Source organism: Erinaceus europaeus, chromosome 5, assembly GCF_950295315.1.
Source record: "Erinaceus europaeus chromosome 5, mEriEur2.1, whole genome shotgun sequence".
Lineage (NCBI taxonomy): Eukaryota > Metazoa > Chordata > Mammalia > Eulipotyphla > Erinaceidae > Erinaceus > Erinaceus europaeus.
This window is the reverse complement of record NC_080166.1, coordinates 118,068,163-118,084,120: the sequence shown is the minus strand read 5'-3', so window position 1 is coordinate 118,084,120 and position 15,958 is coordinate 118,068,163. Positions and strand designations below refer to the sequence as shown.

The 15,958-nt window shown below is 39.9% G+C and overlaps 1 non-coding gene across 1 annotated transcript; it reads right to left on the bottom strand.

Moving 5' to 3' along the window:
• Positions 1–279: 279 nt before the first annotated feature.
• On the bottom strand, positions 280–486 carry LOC132538777 (small nucleolar RNA U3). The gene has a single exon (XR_009550106.1). It is a non-coding gene; the product is annotated as a small nucleolar RNA U3 (small nucleolar RNA).
• Positions 487–15,958: the final 15,472 nt, after the last annotated feature.

Genomic DNA, 15,958 nt, shown 5'->3' with positions numbered 1-15,958 from the left:
CTGCGCTACCAACTGGCCCCAAAATCCTGTCCTCATAACATATACATACCACCAACATGCTCCTCATTTCCAGAATCTCATACACAACTTCTCTTTTCCTTACATATCTCATGCTCATATTCCTATACACTGGGAAACCATGCTGTCTCCATGTTTTATATTTCCATTCCTTCAATCCTAGAGACTATAAGGGCCTTAGTCATCTCTTCCCCACACTACTATTCCCTCCAAAGTTGTCCCCTCTTTGCTCTTCTCAATGGGTTTTTCTTCATCCTCTTCCCCCCACCTCCTGCTCCCTCTTCTCTCCCAAAGGAAGAGAAGAACGATCATCAATGGCAAGAGGCAGTTGCAAAAGCAACACGCAGAGCCGGCTTCACGCTCAGAAGAGAATGCTGCGCCTCCTCCTCGTGGTTCTGGGTGCCCCACACGATCACAGGAACTTCTCTAATAACATACTGTAGAAATGACCCCTGAAGATATAGTCTTTCTTCATCCTCTTTTAATATAACCTGGACTCTCAATGCAGGGAGCCATATTTAATCCCACTCTACCAACTCATTTCTTTCTTTTTTCACTTAGTTAAATATTTTCTTCTTCTTCTTCTTCTTCTTCTTCTTCTTCTTCTTCTTCTTCTTCTTCTTCTTCTTCTTCTTCTTCTTCTTCTTCTTCTCTTCTTCTTCTTCTTCTTCTTCTTCTTCTTCTCCTTCTCCTTCTCCTTCTCCTCCTCCTCCTTCCTTCCTTCCTTCCTTCCTTTCTTTTTTTGCCTCCAGGGTTATTGCTGGGGCTCAGTGCCTGCACCATGAATCCACTGCTCCTGGAGGCCATTTTTCCCCCTCTTGTTGCCCGTGTTGTTGTAGCCTTATTGTGGTTATTATTGTTGTTGTTGATGTCATTCATTGTTGGATAGGACAGAGAGAAATGGAGAGAGGAGGGGAAGACAGAGGGGGGAGAGAAAGATAGACACCAGTAGATCTGCTTCACAGCTTGTGAAGCGACACCCCTGCAGTTGGGGAGCCGGGGACTTCAACCTGGTTCCTTATGGTGGTCCTTGTGCTTCGCGCCATGTGTGCTTAACCCACTGCACTACCGCCTGACCCCCACTTTTTAAAAAAATATTTATTTATTAATGAGAAAGATAGGAGGAGAGACAGAGAGGAAAAACCAGACATCACTCTGATACATGTACTGCTGGGGATTGAACTCAGGAACTCATGCTTGAGAGTCCAGTGCTTTATCCACTGCGCCACCTCCTGGACCACTCTTTTAAATATATATATATTCCCTTTTGTTGCCCTGGTTGTTTTATTGTTGTTGTTATTGATGTCATCGTTGTAGGATAGGACAAAGAGATGGAGAGGGGAGGGGAATACAGAGAGGGGGAGAAAAAGACAACCTGCAGACCTGCTTCACCACTTGTGAAGTGACTCCCCTGCAGGTGGGGAGCTGGGGGCTCGAACCAGGATCCTCACGCTGATCCCTGCACTTTGCGCCACATGCGCTTAACCTGCTGTGTTACCGCCCGCTTTAGTTAACTCCTTTAGTTAAATACTTTCAATGGTCATTCAGCATTTATACTATTTTCAGATTCACCATTCATTCTCATAACTTACAAAAATATATTTTCTTATATCAATAAGGACTGATTTGTTTTTCAAAATTTTTTGTTTATTAGAGCAGTGCTTAGCCGTAGTTTATGGCGGTGTGAAGGATTGAACCTGGGACTTCAGAGCATAAGACATGAGAGTCTCTTTGCATAACCATTATGCTATCTATCCCACCCTTAATAAGGGCTATTTTCCCTTTGGAGTCTACAAGGAATTAGACTGGCCTGAGCCAAGTAGTAGGTATTGAAAAGACTGGGGGAGATGTCTGGGTTTCACTTTTTCTGCAAGATTATCATCACTTGTTTTATCTCCTTGCATTCACCACCCAAGCAAGTTAAGGAGAAAGAGACAATTCTGATAGTTCTTGCCCCAGTTATCACAAATCCAGATATATATAAAAAAAAGTCTTAGTGTGGGAAATCAGTAAATCTTTGGTTTGAAGATGGATGTCTGAATCACCCTCCTTTTTAATTTTAATTTTATTTTTTTGCCACCGGGGTTATAGCTCAGTGCCTGTACGATGACTCCACCATTCCCAACAGTCATTTTTAAAATTTATTATTATTTTTTTTATTAGGTAGGACAGATAGGAACTGAAAAGGGAAGGGGAGATAGGGACAGTGAAAGGAAGACACCTGCAAAACTGCTTCACTACCTGTGAAGCTTCCCCCCTGCAGGTGGGGAGCGGGGGCTCAAACTCAGGTCCTCTCGCATGGTAATAAGTGTGCTTAACTGGGGGTGTCACAGTCCAGTCCCTGAGTCACCCTTTTCCCATTAATTATAACTGAATAGGAGGTGTGCTTAGGTGCAGATCGGCCCACTGACTCTGACCTCCAGATCAGGTGGTGCTTCACTAGAAAGTCTCCTGATGGTCAGTTTTCCAGAACTGCAGCTGTCCCCCATCTTTCCTTAGTAATGCGGTGCCTTCTGTTTCTCTTCTTACTTTTACTTGTGCCACACTGAGTTTCTCTGTGGCTTGTCTTTCATGCAGCCTCACAGTCTGTCCCAATACTAATCTTTCCATTACCTCAATCATTTCCTAAACTGCACTGAAAGCCACAACTCCCTTTTCTTGTTCTCACAGAAGCATAAAGTGTGAGAAATAGATCACTGGGGCCCGAAGGTGGTGCGCCTGGTTGAGTGCACCTGTTACAATGTGCAAGGACACAGGTTCAAGAATGTGGTCCCCACCTGCAGGGGGAAAGCTGCAGATGTCTCTCTGTCTCTGTCCCTATCACTTCCTTCCCTTTCAATTTCTGGCTGTCTCTATCAAATAAAGATAATAAAAAATTTAAAAAAAAAAGGTCTTCATTGATTGTATAATTGCAATTGTAGTTTTTTTTTTTTTCTTTTTCTTTCTCCCTTCCTTTCAGGGTTTTCACTAGAAGGCTTTCTATTTATGTAATTCAATCACTCACTACTCCTAGCAGATACTTTTTTGAGATTAAAAATAAGAGACGGGGGACTGGGGGGCCTGGCGGTAGCGCAGCGGGTTAAACGCACGTGGCGCAAAGCACAAGGACCAGTGTAACGATTCCGGTTCAAGCCACCTCCTCCCCACCTGCAGGGGAGTGCTTCACAGGTGGTGAAGCAGGTCTGCAGGTGTCTTTCTCTCCGCCTCTCTGTCTTCCTCCCTCCATTTCTCTGTCCTATCCAACAACAAACGACATCAACAACAATAGTAACCACAACAAGGCTACAACAAAGGCAACAAAAGGGGGAAAAGGATGACCTCTAGGAGCAGTGGATTTGTGGTGCAGGCTCTGAGCCCCAGCAATAACCCTGGAGGCAAAAATAAATAAATAAGAGACAGGGAAAAGGCAACACACACACACACACACACACACACGCACACACACATGGAGAGAAAGAGAGACCACAGTACTGCTCATAAAGCTTCCCTTGTGTAAGTATTAAGTATTCCCCTATGGTGCCCAGGGGCTTGAACCTGGGTCCTTATACATGGTAAGGTGTGCACTCTCCTGATCCCAACTCTTCTTCTTCTTTAAAAACCACACTTGCAGCTGGGGAGGTGAGGCTGTGGTAGAACATTAGCCTTATGTGGGTGAAGATCTAGTTCGTTTTCTCCACAGGAGGGCAATAAATTGCGCTCCATGGATGGAGGAACACTGCTTTGCTCTCTCCCTCTCTCCTTCTTACTACCCTCCCTCTCTCTGTTTCTCTCAATGCCCCCCCCCCACTTTCTTATTACTTTTATTTTTATACCAGAGCACAGATCTGCTCTGGCTTATGGTGGTGATAGGAACTGAACCTGGAGATAGAGCCTCAGGCAAGAAATTCTCTTGCACAAGCATTATGCTGTCTCCCCAGCTCAAATTTAAAATTTTTATTTTATTTTCCAGAGCACTACTTGGCTCTTGGTTATGGTGGTGCTGGGGATTGGACCTTGGAGCTCAGAGCCTCAGACACATGAAAGTCTTTTTGCATAATTATTTGGCTGTCTTCCCAGCTCAATCTCTCTTAAAAAATAAAATTTAAAATCCTGGGCTGGAGAGATGGCACAGTGATGTGGTAGAGTATGTATGAAACCATATAAACATAAATGACAAATAAATAAACACCATATATGCTAATCTGAACTTCTTAGGTTCATAAGACCAAAACAAACAAACAAGAATCTAGAGAAGTCAATCCTTTAGTTACAGCACCTTTAAAACATTACATAATGTTTTAAACCATTAACCTCTCCCCCTCCCATAAAGTGGGGGGGAGCCACATTATATAATGACTATCTAAGAACCCAGGAAATTGCTGAATTCGTTTAAAATTAAACTCTGCTCCAAGCAGATGGGATTTGGTTAATCTGAGCCTGAAGTCCATCTGCCAATCATCTTAGAGTCACCTATGAATCTTATACCTGTAGAAGTAAGTATAATAACCTAATGATGTAATTTCATGACTTCAAGTGCCACAAATTAAATGTGAAAGCCATCATCAATACAAAAGCTAGAAGCCCTAGTCAAATCACATGCTTTTAATCACATGCGTAAACTATGAATGTGAGGCTAGCAACAAACCTCTCCACATGTTTTCATGATTTAGAACAAGAGTTGTTAATCTAAGATTTGGAACCATCTTAAGAGTAATCAGTTTCATTAAACAGACCCCATTTCAAGAACTTATGGTCTCTAAATACTTTAAGAAATATTGTTTTAGAGGAAAGGAAAGATTAAAATTAAGATGTCCTATACAGAACTAGTACAGATCTACAAAAGAAGTAAAAAACAGGGAGTCAGGCAGTAGCACAGCGGGTTAAACGAAGCACAAGGACCAGCATAAAGAACCTGGTTCAAGCCCCGGGCTCCCCACCTGCAGGTGGTCGCTTCACAAGCGGTGAAGCAGGTCTGCAGGTGTCTGTCTTTCACTCCATTTTCCCATCCTCTCTCCATTTCTTTCTGTCCTATCTAACAATGACAACATCATCAACAACAATAATAATAACTACAACAACAATAAAAAAAAACAAGGGCAACAAAAGGGAAAATTAAAAAAGTAAAAAACAAAACAAACAACAACAACAAAAAACAGTAAAAAGTGGGCCAAAGAACTAAACAGTTTTCTAAAGAAGAGATACACAAGGCCCACAGACACATGAAGAAATGCTCCACTTCACTTATCTTTAGTGAAATGCAAATTAAAACTACATTGAGATACCAACTCACACCTGAGAGAATGGCTTACATCAACAAAGCAGGAAATAACGGTGTTGGAGAGGTTGTGAGAAAAAAAAGAACTCTGCTACACTGCTGGTGGGAATGCAAACTGATACAGCCCCTTTGGAAGATTGTATGGAGAGTCCTTAACAAATAAAAATGGAGAAATAAAAATGGAGTTACCTTATAATCCAGCAATAACACTCCTAGGCATTTATCCAAAGGACACTCAAAACCTTAATTCAAAGGGTCATATGCTCTCCTATTCTCATAGCTGCACTATCACAACAGTCAGAGTGGAAGCAGCCTAAACACCATCAACAGATGACTGGCTAAAGAAGTTATGGGATAAATATTCCATGAGATATTTCCCTGCAATACAAATATAATAGTGGCTGGGGGAGATAGCATAATGGTTATGCAAAAGACTTTCATGCCTGACACTTTGAGGTTACCAGGTTCAACCTCCAGCACCACCATAAGCCAGAGCTGAGCAGTGTTCTGATCTCTCTCTCCCTTTATCTTTCTGTGTATATCTTTCATTAAAAATAAGTAAATAAATTATTTTTAGGAAGATAACATTGTGTCCTTTGGGACAAAATGGATGGAACTAGCATTGATGTTGCTTAGCAAAATAAGTAAAGAGATGAAAGACCAGATGATTTCATTCATATGTGGTATCTAGAAATCTGATGCACATGAATTTGGAAATTAAAAAAAGAAACAGAAACAAGCAAACTTTTGAGACTTATGAGAACTCTGGTGGTCGTCTTTGGGAGATAGGAGGGTAGGCACACAGAACTTTGGTGGCCAGTGTGGTGTGGAACTACACACTGTAATCTCAAAATGTTATAATCCACTATTAATCGCAAAAAATAAATTAAAAAAGATGTTAGTATTGCTTTTATATTATTGTATTACATATTTATAAATCCATTAAATAAAAACAGCTAAAGACTTCCACTTCAGTAAGCAAGATAAAATGTCAGATATTTTAAATAAACATAAATTTCAACACCAATATATCTAGTACTACCTTAGTATTTATATTCCTATCAACAAGTATTTACACTATATAAATAAAACAAGTTTATCAGGAAGGGGTAAGTTAAACATAGATTCTAATCTAGGTTGAAAGGAACCAATCGAAATTACTTCTACTACCATCTAAAAGAAAGTTCAATCATGTAATTGAAGGCAATATTGAATATAAATAATACCACAATTTATCATAGTGCTTCAGTTGAAGCTTCTCATTTTATTTTTTAAAATTTATTTTTAACTTTATTTATTTTATGTGATAGAACAGAGAGAAGTTGAGAGGGAAAGAGGGAGAATAGTACCTGCAGCCCTGCTTCCCCACTCGTGAAGCTCCCCCACAGGTGGGGGCCAGCAGTTTGAACCCAGACCTTTGCGCTCTATGATGTGTGCACTTAACCGGGTGCACTACCACCCAGGACTGATTCTCATTTTCTGAGATAAGAAAGTTAAATTTTGTTCATCCTTTATAACAGATTGATTAAAAGATATAATGTAGAAACTACTTTCATAGCCAAATCTCACAGCCAAAAAAAAAAAAAATTTAAATTCAGAGCCTGAGTCTTTAAAACCAGGACTCATTCAGAGTATTCCAAGAATAGCTAGTTCTCAGACTGCTGAAAAGCATCACTTTCATAATTTTATCTTGGAAATGAATTTCAAAAATTAGAAGGTTGGGGGATGCTATATAAAAAGCTATCAAGTTATTGTGCATGTTATTTTTTTATGTTGAAAATGTGATTTATTCATTCATTCATTTGACCAATATTTATTGAACATCTGGTATATGATCTAGGTAAAGTTAGAGCAGGGAACAAAAACAGATCCCCAAATATGTTATACATACTCAGAAGTCAAGGTTGTCTTCTTGATGGCCTGTCTTATATTGGTTCTCCCCTTGTAATAACTACTGTTAATAGTTGATAGTATTTTCTTCCAGGTTTCTGTTTATTTATGTAAGATGCCTTGAAGAAAAAACATTATTAAAAAAATATTTTTAAATATTTTATTTAGGGAATCGGGCACTAGCACAGTGGGTTAAGCACATGTGGTGCAAAGCGCAAGGAACAGCATTAAGGATCCCAGTTTGAGCCCCTGGCTCCCACCTTCAGAGGAGTCGCTTCACAGGTGGTGAAGCAGGTCTGCAGGTGTCTCTCTTTCTCTCCCCCTCTCTGTCTTCCCCTCTTTTCTCCATTTCTCTCTGTCTTATCCAACAACAATGACATCAATAATAACAATAATAACTACACCAATAAAACAAGAGCAACAAAAGGGAATAAATAAATAAAAGAAGAAATATTTATTTATTTTAAAATATTTATTTATTTATTCCCTTTTGTTGCCCTTGTTTTATTGTTGTATTTATTTATTTATTTATTTTTTCTGGCACATGTGCTGCTGGGGATTGAACTCAGGACTTCATGCTTCAGAGTCTAGTGCTTTATCCACTGCACCACCTCCCGGACCACTATTGTTGTCACTGACATATATATATATATATATATATATATATATATAGAGAGAGAGAGAGAGAGAGAGAGAGAGAGAGAGAGAGATGGAGAGAGAGATACCAGAATACAGCTCAGCTTTGGCTTATGCTGATGCTGGGGACTGAACTTGAACCTGGGACCTCTGAGCCCCAGGCATAAAAGTATTTTTGCATAATCATTATGCTGTCTCCCTAGCCCTGAAGAAAAAAAGTTAAACAACTTTGAGATATACACAGTATATCATTTAATGTGTACAATGATTTTAATATATTTGCAAGTTTGTGCAGCCATCATGATCTAAGTGAATTTTAAAATTGTGTAATTATATGTGTTTAAATTATATAACTATATATTTAAATATATATATATATAATTATATAATTAAAAATCCACTTACGTAGATTATGGTGATCCATAGATATCTATGTAGAACTTTTTACTTTTCAGTTAGTATGAAGCCTTAAAGATGTTCTTTCCATTTCAGCACAGGTAGCTTTGCAATTACTTTCTAAAAAGAGAGGGATGCGTCATAACTCCATCTACCTTAGAAAAAGCATGCTAAAGACAATGAGTAGATAGAATTATTTATGGCAACACTTTGGTTTCAGTAGACTAAAGAAATTACTTGATTTACAGAAAGTCAAGAGTCTAGAAATGAGGAGGGAGTAGATAGCATAATGGTTATGCAAAGAGACTTTCAGTCCTGAGGCTCCAAAGTTCCAGGTTCAATCTCCTTCACCACCATCAGCCTGAGCTGAGCAGTGCTCTGGTTAAAAAAAAAAAAAAAAAAAAAGTATAACATATTTTAAAACACACGACACACCTAACAATTTTAAATAGTTTGAAGTAACAGCATTAATAGGTGACAGTTACATAAACTTTTCTATGTGCTAGACATGGTTCCAGAAATTTAGCATATAGTAATTCTTTATGTCCTCACAAGTTCTATGCTAAATACTTAGTGTACCATATTTATTTTTATACCAACAATCCCATGATGTATTGCCTTATGTTATCATTGCAATTTTATATTATGTATTTTATAGTGAGGGCTTTAAAAATATTTTCACCTTTCTTCCTTTCTTTCTTCCTTTCTTTCTTTTTCTTTCTTTCTTTCTTTCTTTCTTCCTTCCTTCCTTCCTTCCTTCCTTCCTTCCTTCCTTTCTTTCTTTCTTTCTTTCTTTCTTTCTTTCTTTCTTTCTTTCTTTCTTTCTATCCATGTGTTTATTTTACCAGAGCACGGTTCAGTGTTGTCTTATGGTGCTGAAGATTGATCTGGGAGCTCAGAGCCTCAGGCATGAAAGTCTTTTTGTATAATTACTATGCTGTCTCCCTGACCCTTATTATTTTTTTTTAATAAGAAAGATACATACGGAAGGAAAGATACAGAGAGACCAGACCACTGCTCAGCTCTGGCTTATGGTGGTGTGTTTGGGGGGATTGAACCTGAGACTTAGGAGCCTCAGGCATGAGAGTCTGTTTTCATAACCATTATGCCATCTCTCCTGCCCGAGAATGTTTTAATATTGCCAGCCTAAAGGTTTATTACCATGCCTGAGTCCAAGGAACTCGGTAGCAAGGAAAAATGGCAGTGAAGGAACTGCTTTATAGTGGTCTGGGAGATGGTACAGTGGGCAACGTGCCTGACTTGCAAACATGAGGTCCCAAGTTCAGTCAGCAGCATGTGCTAAAGAGATGTTCTGGCTCTCTCCTATATTTAATAAATCAAATAAATAAATATTTTAGCTTTGCATTGTTTGTTTGTTTTAAACAGAGAGAGAGAGAGAGAAAGACACCAGGACACTGAAACTTCCTCCAATGTGACAGGGCCTGGGCTCAAACCCAAGTCATGTACATGGTAAAACATCGTACTATCCAAGTGAGCTAATTCACTGGCCCAAACACATCTTTAAACAAACAAACAACCCCACCTGTATAACAGATTGGTGCTTTGAGTGCACCGATGGAGAAATGACTGCTTCTGAGACATAAGGAAGGCTTCCAGAAAGACAAACTTGAGATACCAGTTGAGAAATAATTCAGGTTTAAGGCCTTAACACCCTGAACATGCCTCATCTCATAAGCTAAACTGGGTCAGGTATGGTTAGTACTTGGGTGGGAGAGACAGATCAAGTGGGGTCAGGAGTAATCTCATTTGCCGCTAGGAAATTTGAGTTTTGTCCTGTAGAAAATGCAGAGCCATTACGAAGGTGGAGAGGGTGGGGCAGGCCTGGGCAGAAGGACAGTTAGAAGACCGATTGCAAATCGCTCCTTCAGCTTGAGACACAAACTCCACCCGAAACATCTGCTGGCTGGTTCCCTTATCTTTTGACTCATAAAGTTACTTGTCTTCAAGTTTCTAGATCGCAATGCAGTCTCAACTGAAAACAACCTTTTGTATCCAAAATGCATTTTGCAGGCTTAGTATTGTTCAATATATTTTCACTGCTAAAGGGGTTCTAGCCACTTTTTTTTTTTTCAAAACCAATAAGATCCAAGGGGGAAGAAGAAAAATGGTCAAAAAAGGATTATTAAATTGGGAGCTGCCCATGGGCTGGGAAAGTGGCATAATCATTATTATGCAAAAGACTTTCCAGCCTGAGACTCTGAAGCCCCAGGTTTAATCCCCTGCAGTACCATAAACCAGAGTTGACCAGTGCTCTGGTCTCTCTCTGTAGCTCTCTCATTAAAGTAAGTAAAACACAAAAATAAAAAGCAAACAGAAACAAGTGGGAACAACAATAGTAATAATTCGGGACTCTCAGTAACTCCATGTCACTCTAAAGTCATAGCTAGGGTAGGAGGCACTCTGACCCAGAGGCAGCAGGGCCAGGTCTAAATAGCATTAGGAAGGAGTCTACTTTTTCGAATTCATAAGAGCTAAAGGAAGACATACCGCTCTCCAGCCACTCAGGCTAAAGGAATTAAGTTGTAGGGCAATTCTGATTAAAAAAAGAGGGCAAGTTCCAGATAACCAGGTCAGAGTGGAGCTGAAGGTGAGAGAGGGCAGGAGAGGTTCAGTTTCTGCATTTTCCACATTAGGCAATGATGTATTTATTCATATTAACAGGCAGAAATGAAGCGTTATTGTAAACCCCCAGTCTTTTCAAAACCAGCCATTTTATTATTCAGTATTTTCACGCAAAAGTCAAGAGAAGAATGTCATGAAGCTCCGTGAACCTCCATCAGCACGAGGCCAGCCTTGTCTTCATATGTACTTCTACTTCCTGGAGAATTTTGAAGCTGTCTTTTCATCTACAGTCACCTCAGTGAGGACAATCATTTTACAGTCTAGGCTGCTTTTCTGATGCCACCTTTCCTTTCACGCCTGTCCTCTTTAAGAGGAATCTGAGGACAAGAAGTCGACAGGTTTGAGAAGAGAATGGTCTGAGGGGGAGAATACCAAACTAGCTGTGGGAAGGAAAGAAAAAGCATTTGCTGAAGAAAAGACTAGGAGGAGGAGGGACCAAAGTTCACTTTGTGGCTGCCTGGAGGAGCAAGCCCCTCCCCATCCACCCAGGCCTGAGGCCATCTTTGACATCCTCTGAGAGGAAAGGCCTGAGGAGCACTTGGGATGGTCACACACTTCGGAGAGTTGTGCAATGGGGAGGGTTCCCTCTAAGGTGGAAAAATTTAAGACTTGTTGACTTTTTTTTTTTTTTTAAACCAGAGCACTGCCCAGATCTGGTTTATGGTGGTATTGGAGATTGAGACTTCCAGAGCTCCAGGAATGAGTCTCTTTGCATAGACATTATTCTATCTACCCACTCCCAATCTGCTGACTTTGATTCAGATTTCCAGGACTTTTTCTTCAGCTGTAGAGACCTTCAGAGGTATTATTTGGGGCTGGAGATGATAGCATAGTGGTTTACGCAACAGGTTTTCATGCCTAAGGCCCTGAGGTCCCAGGTTCAATTCTTGATACCATCATAAGCATAACAGTACTGTGGAGGACTAGCTCACTAGGTAGAATGTCTTTGTTGTGCATGTCACGACTTTATGCTTATGCTATCTGTGCCTCTCTCTCTGAATCTGAATGAAAAGTTTCTGGGGTACACAGAAACTGCACATGCACAAGGCTTAGACTTATAAAGTTACCAGAATTATCCAAAAGTGGAGCTAAGCATGCCCTGGCCCTAACCCTGGTTATGTCTTCACTGGACCAAAGAAGGCCCTAGAGCAAGGGCTCTTTATTTTTCTTTTATTGGGGGAGAGCAAGGGCTCTTACCTCCCACACTTGTCTCTGGGAATTTGCACCATGTCAGATGTATACTGAGGAGGCTTAGATGCTTGAGCAGATGAGTGAAGAAAACATCTAGTTTCTCTAGTCTCTTCACCTCCAAAACCACAAACAAGCTGGCCCTTTACACTAATTTCTGTGGTCTGAGGAAGACGAACATTACAGCTCAAATTTTTGAGGCCTTAGGTATTAAAATTTTTGGAAACACATCTACTTTGTCTTGCTGTAGTAGAGTAAGAAAATTTCTAATATGTGATAACTTTTCTGTTTAATATCTTTTCTTTTAGAAATTCTGTTTAATTTGATTTTAATGAGAGACACAGAGAGAGAGAGAGAAGGAAACAAAGGACAGAGCACTGCTCAGCTCTGGCATATAGTGGTGTTAGAGAGTGGACCAGAGACCTCTATGGCCGGCCACAGGCATGCAAATATGGCACACAAATCACAGTGCTATCTCCCTGGCTCTCCCCCTTCTTAATTTCTGAGGTAAAGCGGCTACTTGCATAGGAGATGTACTGTGGGCTCATCAATAAGCCAAAACTGTAACGTTCAATGGACTGACTGGTCATAGTACTGAACCACAACTCTGACATCATACTGAATAGAAAGAAAAAAAAAAAGAAAGGAAGAAACTGAGTGTAAAAACACTTATTATTCCCAGACAATTTCTATCTAATTCATAGACTTACAGTAACATCCCCCAAATAAAGATTACTCTATGAAAGCTATTGGTTGAATCACAGCCTTACCACATATTTCATTGGGGTCAGGGGGTGGCACACCTGCTTAAGTGCTCACATTATAGTGCGCAAGGATGCAGGTTCAAGCCCCTGGTTCCCACCTACAGAGGGGAAGCTTTCACAAGTGGTGAAGCAGGGCTGCAGGTGTCTCTCTCTCTCTCTCCCTCACCCCTCTCGATTTCTGGATGTCTCTATCCAATAATAAATTAAAAAAACATATTTATTTATTTATTTTGGATAGAATCAGAGGGAAGTTGAGAAGGAAAAGAGAGCTACTTGCAGCAACGTTAATAAAGCTTCCCCATGGAGACTGGGGCTTGAACCTGGGTCCTTATGCATTGTCATGTGTATGCTCAACTAGATGTGTCATTGCTTGGTACCCTGTTAAAAATCAGTTTTGGGAGCCAGGCGGTAGTACAGTGCGCTAAGTGCACATGGTGCGAAGTGCAAGGACGAGTGCAAGGATCCCAGTTTGAGCCCCTGGCTTCCCACCTGCAGGGGAGTCGCTTCATAAGCAGTGAAGCAGGCCTGCAGGTGTCTATCTTTCTTTCTCCCTCTTGTCTTCCCCTCCTCTCTCTATTTCTCTCCGTCCTATCCAACAATGACAGCAGCAGCAACAACAATAATAACAACAATGATAAACAAGGGCTACAAAAAGGGAAAAAATATCCTCCAGGAACGGTAGTTCAGGCATCGAGTCCCTGAGGCAAAAGAACCCTGGAGGCAAAAGAAATAAAATAAAAATAAATAAGTAAATAAAAGAGAAAAAAAAAAGAAAAAAATTCAGTTTTATGGAACTTTAAATGACAAAACAAGCAGCATCTTTGGAATGGACATCTATGTTACCCACTTCATTCTTGCACTCAGTCAAAGCTGTGATCCTAAATTTAGTTTCCTTCAATTTTGCTTTAAATATCTCCTCTAAAGGTATCCTGGCTCCCCCTCCCTACTCCCTGGCTTTCATTTTGACAGTCAGGGGTTTTCCTGATCATAAATCAAATTCATCTTTCAAATTCCCCCTCCTCCTCACTTTTCAGTGGTCAGACTATATGGAAATATTTTTTCCTTATTAATTATTCACTAGCTGTGCTTTCAGAAATGGGGCTCAACAACAGCACAGCTATTCTGCCTTGCATTATCTTCCTGCCTCTGTCCCTCATCAGACAGGGTTTTCATTTCTAAAATCCACTTATGAGTTAATCTCATATTCTTACTTTCTATTCAGAGTCTGAGTTATCAAGGCTTGTTCACATCAAGACCTATCAAGAGACACTTACATTCACATGTAGCACTTGACCTCTGCAGAGAGGTGTGATGATAATGAGATAATGAAGGGATATAGGTGTGAAAGTTTGGACTTGGAGGAATTTTCCAGGCTGTTCAATGAGACAAGATGCACATACTATCATAGTGACATAGCAGTAATTGTATTTTCAATTTTTCTAACACTTTGCTGTTTTCTGGGCCCATTCACATTCATTTGATCAAAGATAATCCTGAGATGTAGATATTATCTTCTTTATTTCCCGCAGAAAGAGATGGAAACATACAATTGTCAAATGTCTTAACCCAGATTTCCCGCAATCAGCTAGCCCACTGTTGGCTTAATTCTCACTTGCAGGTTAATAATTCCCAACTCTGTCTCATATCCTAGACCTCTTTCCTATAAAAGCTTTCTGTAAATTTGCTTACCTGTCACTTTTACTCAGGCAACCCAAGTTCACAGGGTGAGACTTGGAAGATAATCAGTCAGGAATTCTGCCCTAAGGAATAGTGCTGGAATCTACCTAGACCCAATCTACCTAGCACCCAATGCTAGAACAGACCCCCAAGAAGTATTTGTAGCACAAGTGATTTAGTGAACGATTGGCTGATTGAGTAAGTAAAGTCAGCCCTTCCCTCACTCTTAATGGAAAAAAATAATTGGTTCTAAAAATCCCACTGTTTCTCCCCTATAAATATCTTCCAAATCCTTCCCTTCTTCCCACCCTCCATTTCACTTTCCTTGCTGGATTGCACTAGAGCTAAAATGAGATGAATACATATAAAAGTGTTTTGCAGAGAATAAAACTCTGGGGTTCACTGGGGGCAATGAAGCAAAGGATAAATCCCTCTGGCATCAGTTACTAAATTTCCCATCCTGTTTGCCTTTTTCTTTCAAGTGATGCTTTTTTCTGTCCTCCTGACCTTGTTTTCTCTGCTCTGTCTTCCAGAGGCCTCACGCTCGGTTTGTATGTGAAACCACTGCTCTCTATGTACCAGCTTAGTAGCTCAGTCAGACCCCCTTTTACTTTGCTTGCTTTTGCTTTGCTATTTCTTACAGTAAAGCCTGGCTCCTGAGAAGGCTGCTAAGCTCTTCATAATAAAGAAGAATAAATAAAGAATACAGCCTTTGTCTTCAAGGCACCTCATGCAGCTGGAGGCATTCAGTAAGTGTTTAATAAATGCGTATTGACTAGATAGCAAGTCTCCACACGCCTGCTCCCATGAGTGAGAGTTTCTTTATTGCTCATTCTTCAAAACTTACTGCATCAATGAACAACATTTCTTTCTAAGAAGCATGGAATTTTGAAATAGTCAAGATTGGCCTAATCACTGGACTTTTGGTTATCATTATTATTTTTTAACCACATCACTGCTCACTGACTTACGGTGGTGCTGAGAATTGAGCCAGGGACCTTTGGTGTCTCAGGCATGAAAATCTATTTGCATAACCAGTATACTATCTTCTTAGTCCTGGACCTTTGAATCAGTCATTCTATCAAATGCATTTGAAACAAATAAGTGAAATAAAATGGGAATGCCAGTTTCTTATATACTCTCTCACACTGAAATAATCAAATTTACACACCCATGTAAATATATATTATTTATGTAACACATAATACACAGTATCATATTATTACATGCTTAATTATTATATGTTATATAGATATATAGTATATAGTGTACATATACTACATATAGTTCTTATAAACATATAACTGGGGTGGGGGAGACAGCATAATAGTTAAGTCCCAGGTTCAATCCCCCACACCACCGTAAGCCAGAGTTGAGCAGTGCTCTGGTGTTTTTATGTCTCTTTCTCTCTCTGCATCTCTTTCAAAAATAAAATAAATAAAAATATTTAAAAAAACATACCTGAAGCAACATATAGTGTTAATTAAAATAA